Below are 14,335 nucleotides of genomic sequence, written 5' to 3' on the forward strand. Positions count from 1 at the left end.
CCGGGGGAGGGGCGGGCCCGGGGGAGGGGGAGGGTCCGGGCGCAGTGAGGCCCCGGGGGAGGGCCCGAAGTGGGCGGGGGACCCCGGGAGAGAGTGAGGCCTCAGGGCCGCCCCGGGGAGGGTCTGGGCTCCGTGCGTCCCCAGGGAAGAGGGAGGGTCGGTGGAGGGGGGCTGTGTCCTGCGGGGGCAGAGAGCGAGCGACCGCCTGTGGCCGTCCTGGGTTCGGGGAGGGGGCGCGGCCGGCCCCCGCGCTGGCCTAGGTTGCTGTGAGTGAGCCCTGGGGCCTGACCAGCGCGCAGGGGCGGGCGAAGAGAAGTACACAGGGTGCCCAGACCTGCGGGTTAAAGGGAACATGATTGTTGTTGGGTTGTTTTTTTGGCAAAAACACTTTCCTCTCTTTCTCTTTCCCAGCGGGTGGGAGGGAGCCGGTTTGTAACTGAGTTTGTAACAGGACAGACCCTCGAAGCGGCCGGTGCCTTTTGTGCTCACCCCTGGAGAATTCAGGACTCGGAGTAAGTGCCCAGTGCGTGACAGGGTCAAGGTCCGGCGTGTGCTCGAGGTTGGGTGCCGGGCCCTGGGGCCTCCGGAGCAATGAGCAGATGGAGACCCCGAGTTTCCTCGTCTGCAGGTGTTTACCTGGACTGGGAGGAAGGAAGACTGTAATCGCAGGGACTCCGTTGGGGAAAGGCTCGTACACTCTAGATTGACCCCTCGCGTGTTGACAGCAGTGATCCCATGGAAAGGTGAGGGGGTTCATCATTGAGTAGATAATTAGAAGTTGAGAAAATTTAGTGAGTTTTGTGGTAATCAGTTTTACCCTTTACTGAAGTTCCTGTGGGAAAACAAGCATTCGGGCATAGCCAGCGAAACAGAAGATGAAAGGCCGCCCGGAACTGGCCCTTCCAGACCTGAAACATACGGTAAAACCCACATAACTGCAACAGTTGGGGATTGCCACCCAGTCAAACAATGGAATAGAGCAGAAGCTCAGAAATAGACCTGAAGCCATACGGCAGCATAGTATATGACAAAGATGGCATCTCAGATCACGGGGCCAGCACCATCTGTGTAATAAGTGGTCCTAGGAGAGCTGGACAGCCATTTCTTAAAATGTAAAATTATGTCCATATCTCTCACCATATATAAGAAATAACTCCAAACGGATGAAGGATGTCGTGTACAACCTAAGACTGGGGGAGAGAGGGCGCTTCCCCCACAACGGCAGTGTGGGAAGGGTGGTGAGAGAGAAGACTGGTAAGTTCGACTGCAGACGAGTGTCATGTAACTTTGCACGGCACATACACAAAAGACCACTGACAAACGGGAGGAGATACGCGCAGCATAAACCTCAGACAAAGGGTGAGTTTCTTTTAATAAAGAACTCTTTAAACGTTGGGTTCCAAGGCAGTTAGGCCAGAAAAATAATAATGGGCAACCAGCCTGCAAAGAAAGAAGTAAAACTTCTCTGCAGACGGCATGACCACATGTACAGGGAATCCGGAGGAACCCATCCGAAAGCTGTGAGGACTAGTACAGTGGGGCTCGGCGAGGTCACAGGATAGGAGACCGGCCTCCTAGCCTGGCGTGGTTCACACGGGATGCGTTGCTGGTTCTTCTGGTCCTGCAGCAGCTCCTGGCCTTTGGATTCAAATTAGGACCACGGCTCTGGAGATGTTGCTGGCTCCAACATCACATGCGCCCGTCCTTTATAAGTGTGGAACCAGCCCTACTGGTTCCTTCGAGCTACACACAGAGCTGACCCTCGGACAACATGGGCATTCGGAGCACTGACCCCTGCATAGTCACCTCTCCAAAAACTTAACTACTAATAGCCCACCAGTGAGGGAAGCCTTGCAGACCACATGCACAGTTGATGAACACCTAGTTTGTGTATGTGTTGCAGACTGTGCTGAGGATATAGTGAGTCAGGGAAGGGACTGTTGTTAAGTCGTGAGAGAAAATACTTTTATAGTACTGGACCGTATCAGAGAAAAATCTTAAGTGTAAGTGAACCCATGCAGTTCCTGCCTTTGTTGGATATTGATCAACTATATACTTGTATATAAAACAGGAGATAATGTAAGTAGGAGATTTATATGTATATCTCATGTTATCATATGCCTATAATAATAGGTGTATATAACAAGATGTAAGTTATACATAAAAAGACTATATGTACTGATTGATTCCCTTTCTCTAGAAAAGCCCAATACAGATTTTTGTAATAATCCAGAGGGTCTCAAATTTGAAAAATAATTCCATTTGCAATAGCATAAAAAAAATACTTAGAAATAAGTTTAACAAGTGTTAGAGTTCTGGAAACTACATGGCATTGTTGAGAGAAAGGAGGCCTCTATAAACTGAAGGACATCCCATATTCATGGGTTGGAAGACTTACTATTACCATAGCACTGCTCCCTAATCTGATCTGTAGAGTCAACGCAATACCTGTCAAGTATGGCTTTTTTGCAAAAAACAACAAATTTATTGTCATGGTAAAACAAGATACCCAGAATAACCAAAACAGTCTTGAGAAAAGAGAACGAAGTTGGAAAACTCCCAGAACTGAACTCGAGAAGTTAATACAAAGCTACAGTAATCAAGGCAGCGTAGTCCTGGGGTAAGGAAGAGCAGGACAGGTAAATAGCGTAGAATCGGGAGCCCAGAAATAAACATTCACACTCACGGTCACTTGATTTTCCTGAGAGAGAGCCAAGATGCTTCTATTGGGAAAGAATGGTTTTCTCCAACAAACAGTGACGGGATGTGGAAAACAAGGAACTGGGATCCTTGCCTAACACCACAGTCACAATTTAACTCAAAGTAGATCAAAGGCCTGAAGGTAAGTGCCGAAACAAAACTCTAAGAAGAAAACGTAGGCGTGCATGTTTATTTCCGTGGATTAGGTAGTGGTTCCTTAGTTGTAGCACCAGACCCAAGCAACAAAAGAAAAATAATCCGGACTTCATCAAAATTAAGCATGTTAGTACATTAAAGGACATCATCGCATATACGAGGGAATTAAATCGGGAGTATGTAAAGAACCCTTACAACTGAGCTTTAGAAGGTAATCTAAACAGGCCAGAGACTTCCGTACAGACAAGTCTCCGCCTAAGATGGCTACAAAGGACAGAGTAAGATAGCAGCATCCTTTGTCCTTAGAGAACTGCAAACCCAAACCACAAAGGGATGCTGTACACGCGTGCGCACACACGCACAAACACACACACACACTCACATACACACACACGGCCATAATCAGAAACACAGAGAGCGTCGGCGAGGGTGTAAAAGTGAGAGTCCTCCTGCTCCTGGGAACCTGGGACACTACAGCGGGCGTGGGCCCAGTGACAGAGGCCACATGCTGCACGGTCCCATTTGTATGAAATACCCAGGACAGGCAAATCCACGTAGACAGCAGGTGAGGGAGAGGTCGCCCGGGGCTGAGGCAGGAGTACGGGGCTTCTGTTTGGGGTGATGAGAATGTTCTAAAGTTACACAGAGAGGCTGCGAAGCACTGTGCGTAAACTAAAAACTGCTGACTTGTGCATTTTAAAAGGGTGATTTTAATGTCCATTACATTGCCATGAAATAAAGAACAGCAGAAAAAATCTACACGTATCCGCTCATTTCTGAAAGAAAAAGATGCAGTAAACATAAACTGTAAACAAACGTGGCATGGGTGAGGGCATGGGTGGGGCAGCAGTAAGGGAGTAGCCGAGTGACGGGGACAACGACATTTCTTCAATGACACCGGTCTGGGTAGCTCTGATCCTCAGAACCACGCCAACGTCTGCATGCACACGTGCACACGTCCGCACAGCCAGGAGCAGAGCAAGTGGGATGAGAAGGATGTGCACTGTGACAGTTGACATACCACGAACGGAGGAGGAGGAAAGAACTGACTTAAGTAACTGCCGGAAGCAGCGATCTGACCGTCCCCTGTAAGAGTGGGGGCCGAGGCAGCTGTACCCTGACGGCGCACTCCAGTTGAGACATTCATTTCTCATCAGGTAATAAATCAGTAATTGTGAAACTACTTTATCTGTGTTCCAGAACTAAGCAAATAAGGAAATGCATCATAGATCATGGGAGTGTCAGTGTCTCCCCGTCAGGAAAAACAAATACAAATAAGGAAGGAGTAAAGGTTGGAATGAGCCCTGTTATGTTGCCTTGGAATGGGAAGTGTTGGTATCAATTTGTGATTTTCCATAGATACACAAATGGACAGAGAAATAGAGATGTACATTGGATGCACGGACTTACGTTTTCTAGTTCTGTCCGTGAGAGCACGCAGAAGCAGCGACCCTCCAGAGCAATGGAATCTAGCGTCCAGATCTTGGTTTCCGAGTGTCGTTCTCCAACAAGGAGTAGGGCTTCCAGCGTTGAGGCAGGAGCAAGATGGGCCTGGAACAGCTCATGGCGCCACAAGGTAAGGAAGTGATCCCAGCAGAAGGGGGCGCATCAGAAGGGAGCCAGGACCCAAACTGGAGTTCCCAGCAGCCTAAGCTGGGACAATTTGAGCAACAAAATAATAATTTTACTCTATAACCCATGAAATAAAATAAATATCCATGGTCCATAGTGATTGATAAATAGATAATGATAAATAAAAATAATAAGTAGACATAGCTCCTTGTCCTATAATTCTAGTTAGGGCGCCTGGGTGGCTCAGTGGGTTAAAGCCTCTGCCTTCAGCTCAGGTCATGATCCCAGGGTCCTGGGATCGAGGCCCACATTGGGCTTTCTGCTCAGCAGGGAGCCTATTTCCTCCTCCCTCTCTGACTGCCTCTCTGCCTACTTGTGATCGCTCTGTCAAATAAATAAATAAATTAAAAAAAAATAATTATAGTTAATAAATGTCGAAGGAATGGTGGAAATCGAGAATCACCATTAAGCAAAATTTGCACTTAAAATCAATCAGTGCAGGCAAGAACGGGCGTGCACTGTGATAGGGGCTAAAATCAGCAAAAGAAAAAGAAAAGAAACAAAAAGATCATTTTTGTGGTCTCGAAGTATCCCCATAAGATACTTACTGGATGTTAACATGGGATAAGACACATGTGCCCCCTAATACGGCCCACTGAAAAGGACACAAATTCATTTATGTGGTATTCCTTCCGCCAGAAAAATCAGGAAAACCTCAATCACGAAAAAAATCAAACCCAAATTGAGAGACATTCTCCAAACACCTGACCAGCACTCTTTAGAAATCTCAAGGTCATGAAAGACCAAGAAACTTAGGGATCGGAGATGGAGACGGGACAGTTAAGGACATTGCGCCGTCCTTGGGCTTCTGGACCAGAGAAAGGGCGCTGGTGGGAAACCGGTGGGATTCAGGTAAGGTTTGCGTGTGGTTTGTACGTTACATAACGGTGTGGCATCGACATTAGTTTCTTTGGAAAGAAAGCCGTACCGTGACTACGAGGGATGCTGTTGGAAGTTCGATGAAGGATATACAGGAAGTCTGTTTTTGCAGATTTTTCTGTAAGATTAAAATTCGTTCAAAAAACCTGCTAGGTAAATAAACTTGGTGGACGCATGGGATGGGAGAGATGATCCTGTGAAAAACTAGTTTTCGTTGACCCGAGGGTACGTCAACACACGTTTCCTAACCACCCGTTACAGCAACTCCTAACTCCTCTCCCGGCGACCAGTCTCCTACAACCCGGCCCCCACACTTCCCTTCTTAGGAAGAAAACACTCTCGTCCTATCACTGTCTCTAGAACCTTCCTCTGGTGAAAGCCTGTCATCATCGGACCCTGCTCCCCGCAGTGACCCGTGTGGTCCTGTTGCCGTCTGCTCCCTGGCGCGGTGCGCTGTGCTGCCCGAGACCCCCAGGCCTGGCTGACCACAGAGCTGTCCCAGTGTGCTGAGGGAGAACGTTTATTCACCAGAAGGCCTCCTGGGAAAGCACCATCTATATGACCTTTCTTACTTTTTCTTTTTTCTTTTTTTGGAAGATTTATTTATTTATTTATTTGACAGACAGAGATCACAAGTAGGCAGAGAGGCAGGCAGAGGGGTGGGGGGAAGTGGGCTGTCTGCTGAGCAGGGAGCCGGATGCAGGGCTCGATCCCCGGACCCTGGGATCATGACCCGAGCCGAAGGCAGAGGCTTAACCCACTGAGCCACCCAGGCGCTCCATGACCTTTCTTTAAGAAGAAATACTTTGATAAAGCACTTGGGTCATGGACCGAAAGCCACAATCACAGAAAGATGGTCCCTAAACTGTGATGTGTAAGACGGGCAGAGGCGCATCCGTCGGTTCCCAGAGGGAAGGGGGGAGTCAAACAGAGCCCGTGGCGGAGCTAACACAATGGGTTCCCGCGCACTGGAGTGGAAACGTCCAGGAGGGACTTCCTCACTTGTGTGCTCTCGGGTGCTTGACGTGAAACCTTCCACCGACTCCCTGGCAGCATCACCCACTGTCCTTGTGGCAGGGCTGCGTGGGGAGACTGTCAGGGTGCGCGACGGCCTGCCCGGTCCGGGGCAGAGGAGAGCTGCTGTCGGAGCGACAGGAGCACATCGGCGACGGCCGGCGGGTCCAGAGGCTGCTCTGCTTCCTCCCGGGCGGAGTCCTGGACCTAGAAACTGTGACACTGGTGTTACTGTGATGTTTTCACGGAACAGGAAATAGGTTTGGATGTGCCACGTGGCTTGCCCAGGCTCACTAAGTGGGGGGCTGCTACGTGAAAGAAATCGAGACCTCCAAAACCCATGCTAACCCGCCTCCTCTGTCCCAGCCGTGTCCCAGACGCCGGGGGACTGTCAGCCTGAGGCCGTGGGTAGCAGTGGCTTGTATCCTTGGTGCTCAGCCCTGGGGCTGGGACACCGTGGGTGCTGGGGGGGTGCTGGGGGGATGCTGGGTCAGAGCAAACTGAGTGGGGGAGCAGCCGGCTGAATCTGGGAAAACCTCAAACTCTGCCAGAAGTCGGGGTCCGGAGGAAAGAGCCTGCGCACTCTGCACCGGTCAGACCACAGCTGAGTGCCGAGCGACTGGACACACTGGGGAATATTCAGAAAAGGGTGGCGCCCTCAGCTCTACATGGCAGGTAGCCATTCCAGAAATCTAACAAGAAAACCCACCGATTCGTGTCCGTGACACCGAGCTGGTCACACACGTTCCATCCGACAGGTTTTGTGGAAACTTGCAAGTGGGTGAGGACGGGCAGGTGCGAAGGAGGAGGAGCGGAAATGAATAGTTTCCACTGTCGGGAAGGAAACACACGGAAGTCACTTACACACGTGGCCTCGTTCTTCCGTGCACAGACCCAAGACTTAATTTCCATCAGCACACCAAAACGCCGTGCATCTACCCATGCCTGCTACTTCGAGCACGGTTCGTGAGCCAGCAACATCAGCACCACCGGAACCTCGTGTGGCACGCAGGGTCTTGGGCCTGAATCTATATTTTAATCTTAACAGATCCCCAAGTGATTTGTACTCATATTAAAGTTCAGGACACACTGCCACAGCCTTGTCTAAACCAAGCGGCAGTTTGCAGGAAGAGCTAGAACGAAGTGCAGACTGTTAGTACCATCAGCCTGCACACGTCATTCCCTCCGTCTAGACAGCTCAGGGGTCTGATGACCACGGCTCCTCCCCCACCACAAGCTCCGCCCCCCGCACCAGGAAGTGGCCGCCCCACTGACGCCCTGAGGTTGAGTAAGCACTAACCCCACAGCAGGGAGGTGAGAGAGTTTTCTAAGAAGAAACAATTCTGTGCAAAGGCCCTAGAGGAAACAACCATGGGGCGTTCCAGAGGAACCGAGAGCTGGCTGGAGAGCTTCATGGGCAGAGAGAGGCAGGAGATGAGGCCGAGGTGTGGGGTCTGGAGGATGGGGGGGGGGTGGTTTTCATTTATCTCTTTAAGTTTTTGTTTTGTTTTGTTTTAAAGATCTTATTTATTTATTTGATAGAGAGATCACAAGTAGGCAAGAGAGGCAGACGGGGGCGGGGAGGCAGGCTCCCCGCTGAGCAGGGAGCCCGATGCGGGGCTCGATCCCAGGACCCTGAGATCATGACCTGAGCTGAAGGCAGAGGCTTAACCCACTGAGCCCTCCAGGCGCCCCTTCTCCATGATTTCAATGCCAGTGGGACGCGTCTACCGCACTCTGGAGCGTGGTTCTCCTGGGCGTCCATGGCTTCTCCGGATGGCTCTGTGTGCTGCGTAGACGCTGTAACAAGAGAAGAGCCTCGTCTCCTTCAGTCGTGCGTTGCCTGTCTCAGGGAGGAGAGCCTTCCTGGTTTGGTCCCCGTCTTTGAGAACCAGTAACAGTGGGGCAGGCCTTCGCTGCCTCTTGCTCAAGGACTGTGCTTCTGGAAGCCTGAGCACCATCGCGCACACCTGCAGCAGTGGGGGGCTGCAGCTTAGATCTCTGAATCCCCAGAGAACTGTGGGCGTGGGATGTGGCCTCATGATCGCGTCACCGCCATCCGTGTCCCCCGAGTGTGTTATCCTCGGAAGCCGTGCGTCATCCCCAGCAGAAGTCGGGACCCGGGGTGGGGGCGGGGACACAGAGTGCACCGGGCATGGTGGGGGGGAGCTCAGGCTCGCAGGGGAACTGGGCCGGGGAACACCTTGTAAGAACAGCAGAGCAAGAATCCTGTGCGAATGCGCGACGTCTGGCTGTTCTGCAGAGTGAGGTGCACAGCCCCAGCTGTTCTGAGGAGGGAGATACCATACAGCGTCTTAGTTTGTTTCTTTTTCCTTTCGTCGGAGCCTGGCTGACGCACGGTGTCAGTCTTGGGGACACGGTGTAGTGACTCACCTGCTCTCTACGTTGCCCTGCGCTCCCCGTGGGCGTGGCTCCCATCTGTCACCTCTGTCACTGTCACGCTGTCACGGTGTCATGGACTATGTTCTCTCGCTGCTCCTCTCATCCCCCAGACGTCCTCAGGCACGTTTTCTCGCCTGTTCAAGGCTCCCACTCGCGGCTCGTCGGGCGCACACTGTGAGGGGCAGAAGCGAGGCCAGCGAGGGGCTTCCTGCAAAACCCGGGCAGGAGATGGTCGGCGGTGTGGCCAGGGTAGCGGTGCTGAGGGTGGTGACTGCTGACCCCCGGGCGGCTCGTGATGACGGAACCAGATGCACCTCCCACTGGGTTGCACTCGGGGTGTGAGCGGAGAGGGTCGAAGAGTGAAGGATTTGCCTGAGCGGACAGAGAGGGTGAAGTATGCGGGGCGCCGGGCTCGGGGAGCGGGTCAGGCCTTGGGATTTCCCATGACGGGGTCCGACAGGCTTGTGGAATACCCTGTAGGAAGATGTCAGGTCAGCACTGAGTGTCTGCGTCCGGAGCTCAGGGACGCCATCCTGGCTGCGGCGTGAGCTCGGGGCCCTGTCAGGCCGGCTCCCTGGATGCTCCCGGGAGTTAGAGGGTAGGTGTGGGAAGCAGGGAAGCCGAGGACCGGCCGGGGACACCTCAGTATTTGGGGGCGGGCAGTTGGCTCAGGGAGATCACGAAAGTCCGTCGAAGGAGATGGAGGAGCGGCCAGTGAGCCAGGAGGACCAGAGACCTGTGTCCCCCACGTCCCTAACAATGCAGAGACATCCGCTGTGTCCGAAGTCATCCTGCCAGGAAGTCTGAGGACAGGGAGGCCATCCTTGACCTTGCTCGTGGGGGTGAGAGTCCGACGGATACTAGGGTCCCAGAGACAGAGGAGAGTTTAGAGGCAAGTGTGGACTCTATTTTGAGGAGTTTTTCTCTGACTGAGAACGGAAAATCAGGGCAGTCCCTGAGAGCTTGTGTGTTGGGTTTTACTTAAGGGAAGCTAAAGGGATGTTTCTGCAGAGGCGGGGCTGGGGGGCTGACCCACACGTGGAGGGCTCGGCCCCCAGCACGTGGGCCCCTCCACGGCCGCAAGAGAATGGGAGAAAAGCGCCCGAGGCAGGTGCAGAGTGGGCGGCCGGAGGGAGGGGCTCGCGCGAGCCCCGGGTGAGACCAGCAAAGTCTGGGACTGAGATCATGTCAGAGCACTTGTGTTGCGCCCACGCTTCCTGCGTGTGCGTCCTTCCGTTGCCCTAACAGCAGAGTCGTCAGCCTTGAGCTGTAGGACAGCTTCTAGAAAACACGGGCCACGGGGTTGGTTCTCCTGGGGGCCGGTTAGATTTGCTCCGTTAAGGCGGGAAATCACCGCGCTGGGCTGTTGGCCATGGAGAATCCTGCCTTCAGGCCTGAGGCCGGTGAATCCCAGAAGACCCACCAGCACCAGCAGAAATGATGCAGCCGTGCCGCCGTGCCGGTCCTGCCACCGAGTCACTGCTGGTAAATAAAGACCTTATGCTCATGCTCCGTGGAGTCACCTGAAGCGACATTTCCCCGTCAACAGCTTTGTACCCTCGGCAGAAAGTTCAAGAGCCGAGATCGTGACGCCCAGTCGGGGCTAGGGCAGTTCTCCCCGGAGGAGACACATAACGGGGTGGGGGGCACAGATGCGGGAGAGGAGCTCATCCCCCCCCAGGCGGTGGGGATGACACTGGCCTCTGTGGGGGAACAGCTCACGCTCAGGCCTGGTGTGTGAGTTGGATGGGGTGTCGGCGTCTGGGCAGCCCCACGGGGCCAGGAGGGAGTGGAGCAGGAGGAGGGGCGGTCGGTGAACCCCACACTCAGCCCTGCCCTGGCCTTGCGGATGCACATTCCCAAACCAACTCAAGTCTGTTCAGGTGTATCTTTGACAAGAGCTCATTGAGCTTTTACCTGGCTCTGAACGAGACTCGGCCCGGGGTGGGGGGATGAGCACAGACAGCCACGGTTCCTGCCTGGCGGGCTTGCTGTCTGTCGGGAAACAGACACACTGATGTAAAAATCACACAAACAGAAAACTCTAATTGAGATGGCGCTGTTTGGGGAGGTGGCAGGAAAGCGGAGCCTCTTCGGGCAGGGCCATCCCTGAGACAGCGACCTCTGAGCTGGACTCGGAAGGGCAAGTAAGCCTGAACAAGAGGACCAGCTAGGGAAGCCGAGGGGACCACATGTGGGAAGGTCTGCAGGAGAAGCTGCTGGAAACAGTCCACTGAGGCTATCATGGGGTCCGTGGCCTTAATGCAGGGAGGGCCGCCCACGCAGAGGACCTGGCAGAGTGGCCACGGGCGTTAGGATGAAATCACAATGTCCTTGTTACATGACCAGGGCACGAGCAATAGTGCTTCATGATTTTATGTGAGCATTCATAGCATCTGCTTTGTTTTTTCTTTATGTTTTATTTATTTATTTTTTTAAGATTTTATTTTATTTTATTTTATTTATTTGACAGAGAGAAATCACAAGTAGATGAAGAGGCAGGCAGAGAGAAAGAGAGAGGGAAGCAGGCTCCCTGCTGAGCAGAGAGCCCGATGCGGGACTCGATCCCAGGACCCTGAGATCATGACCTGAGCTGAAGGCAGCAGCTTAACCCACTGAGCCACCCAGGCGCCCCACGTTTTATTTATTTTAGAAAGAGAGTGAGAGTGAGCTCCGGTGGGAGAAGCAGAGGGAGAGGGACAAACAGACAGACGTGCTGAGCGCAGAGCCCGATGGTGACTGTGACCCGAGCCTCACCACCTGAGCCCCCCAGGCATCCCGGTGGCATTCCACGTTAGTTGTATTTGAGGTGATCTTTTTTCTTTCCTTTTATACTTTCCCTTAGTGTGCATTATTTCTAGTGAGGGTCTATTTTCTTCTTCTTCTTCTTCTTTTTTTTTTTTTTTTGTAAAAAAAGGGCTTTTTAAAATCCAACTACACTGACATATGATTTATACTAAAATGTCCCTGTCCTAAGTGAGCGCCTCTGTGAGTTTTCTTTTCTTTTTTTTTTTTAAGATTTTATTTATGTATTTGACAGAGATCACAAGCAGGCAGAGAGGCAGGCAGAGAGAGAGGGAAGCAGGCTTCCTGGTGAGCAGAGAGCCCGATGCGGGGCTCGATCCCAGGACCCTGAGATCATGACCTGAGCCAAAGGCAGAGGCTTAACCCACTGAGCCCCCCAGGCGCCCCCCCTCTGTGAGTTCTGACAAGGTCACACACCTCCCTGAAGGTGTAGGACAGTCTCACCAGCCCAGGAAGACCTTCCCACCCGGCCCCAGCCCCAGCCCCAGCCCCGGCAGCCACTCATCCACTCTCCGCCACCGCCCATCCGACCTGCTCTGGTTTTCTGTGGACGACGCAGCCACGGGGGGCTCCTGCGTGACCAGTGGCTTTCTCTCACACGCGGTTGACTTGGTCCGCCCCTTGCACAGGCCAGCTCCCCACGGCCGGTGCTTGCCGAGTCACAGCCCCTAACAGAGACACACACACGTGTGCAGTGTGTAGAACGCTTGGGTTGTCTCCGGTCTTCCTGCCGTGTGAGTGATGCGGCGGGGGATAGCGTGGATGTGTTTTACTTCTGTCGAGTGGCCCTGGGGTCACTGTGTGTTTCCGGTGAGAAGAGTCTCTCGTGCTGTTTTCCAAAGTCGTACAGTTTTCCCCGTGCCCGTCGCGCACAAGAGACCCTCGGCTCCTTGTCTCCCTGGAGCCTGGTGCTGTCGGTCCTTCTTGCGGGAGCCGTTTGGGACCATACGCGTCTCATGGTGCGTCCAGCGTGAGTTCCGCCGCGACCAGTGGCCTCTGGCGTCTTTCCTGTGCGCACCTGGCCTCCTGCTTTCCCGAGCTGTGTGCTCCGGGCTGGCGTCCGTTTCTAAACTGGGTTGGCGGCTGTGTGTCGTCACTGAACTCTAAGTGTTACATATGCTCGGTGCAGGGCCTCCGCAGGCGCTGGTGCGACGTGTCACCTCCCAATCTGTGCCTTGCGATTTTGAGTTGAACACCTTTATTGGGATATCATTCTAGATTGTCTTTATAAGAGAATAGTTTTTAGGTTTTGGGGTTTTTTCCCTTTTCTGTTGCATTTTTTGTGTTGTGCCTCAAAACCTTTACCTGCTCCAAGGTTGTGAAGATTTTTTCCTGTGTTTCCTCTGGTGTTTTTATAGTTTTCCCTTATATTTAGGTCTGTATTTGTTTCACTTTGATCTTTCTGTGTGGCATTGGAGGAGAGATGAGGAGCAAAGCACCTGCCCCGCCCCCGCCCCACCCCCATATTTTTTCAGTAATAAAACACACGGTGGGGGGGGCGCCTGGGTGGCTCAGTGGGTTAAAGCCTCTGCCTCTGGCTCGGGTCACGATCTCAGGGTCCTGGGATCGAGCCCTGCAACGGGCTCTCTGCTCAGCAGGGAGCCTGCTTCCTCCTCTCTCTCTCTCTCTGCCTGCCTCTCCGACTACTTGTGATCTCTGTCTGTCAAATAAATAAATAAAATCTTAAACACACACACGCACAGGGAGCTGCAGTTTGAAAGACCAGGTCACAACCAACCAGAAGTTTCCTGCCTTCCCAGCAGTTTTTACTCTGTTAATGAGATCATCGTGGCATAAAAGCCTGGGCTTAGGGGCACGTGAGGGGCTCAGTTGGCGAAACGTCAGCTCTTGATTTCCGCTCAGGTCCTGGGATCATGGCGCGTGTTCGGGACTCTCTCTCTCTCCCTCCTCCTTGGCCCTACCCCCACTCGTGCTCTCAAGCTCTCTCTTAAAAGCAAACAAACAAAAACAGGCTTTGCGGTTTCTTGTGCAAATGTATTTGTTAGCCATACCCACACACACACTTCCCGTTCTGTCCATTCATGACTTGACGCTTAGTTCTGATTCACAGGAACATGACGGTAACTTCCCCCATGGAGCAGGGGGCCGGGTGCACGAAGGGAACCAGCAGGTAGAGATGCTCCCTGTTCCAGACAGACGCACGCCCCAGGGGCCCAGGTGCTTGGCTCTCCGGTGCGATTTGATAAATCAGCTAGAGTGACTTCTGCCAAAAATCTTTCCCTCCTGACTTGCCCCAGTGTCCTAACCCACATTGTTAAGGATCCCAGGGGGACTAGTAACGACAGAGAACACACTGATGGCCACCAGAGGAGAGGTGGAGCATGTTGGGGGTCACGGGGTGGGGATGAGGGAGTGCACTTGTCGTGATGAAATAAAATACAATAAAATAAAAACCTCTCTGGTTCTCTGGGTCTCTACTCCGCAGCGGCCGTGGGGAGCATGAGATTAGGGCTGAGAGCCTGCGTGTGAAGTCTCCGTGAGGGCTTGTGCAGTGGACCTCCACTACAGCATGAGTGGTTTCGGAAGGGCTCTCTTCAAATCAGCTTTAAAAAAAAAAAAAAAAAAAAAAATCACAGGGGAAGTGAAGCCTGAATCAGCTGACGTCCCCTGGGAAAAGGCCCAGAGCCTGAGAGCAAGGGGTCTCGATTCTGTATTAGATGGGCTACTCCCTAAGCAAGGTGATGGAAGCCTGGGGGAGGGGCAGGGGTGGGACAGAGACCTTCGG

The 14,335-nt window shown here is 52.9% G+C and overlaps 1 long non-coding RNA gene across 3 annotated transcripts in view; it reads left to right on the forward strand.

Annotated features, from left to right (window-relative positions):
* LOC131998972 (uncharacterized) overlaps window positions 1-14,335 on the forward strand; it is a 30,814-nt gene that overhangs the window by 256 nt on the left and 16,223 nt on the right. The window contains exons 2-6 of one of the 3 annotated variants that reach the window (XR_009398963.1): window positions 412-512; window positions 629-743; window positions 3,767-4,013; window positions 4,216-4,432; window positions 5,128-5,670. This is a non-coding gene — a long non-coding RNA (uncharacterized LOC131998972). Of the gene's footprint in view, window positions 1-411; window positions 513-628; window positions 744-829; window positions 3,708-3,766; window positions 4,014-4,215; window positions 4,433-5,127; window positions 5,671-14,335 lie in introns of those variants that run through there. The other 2 variants (XR_009398964.1, XR_009398962.1) reach the window with 2 other exon arrangements.

The sequence above is a fragment of the Mustela nigripes genome, chromosome 13, assembly GCF_022355385.1.
Source record: "Mustela nigripes isolate SB6536 chromosome 13, MUSNIG.SB6536, whole genome shotgun sequence".
NCBI classification, from domain to species: domain Eukaryota; kingdom Metazoa; phylum Chordata; class Mammalia; order Carnivora; family Mustelidae; genus Mustela; species Mustela nigripes.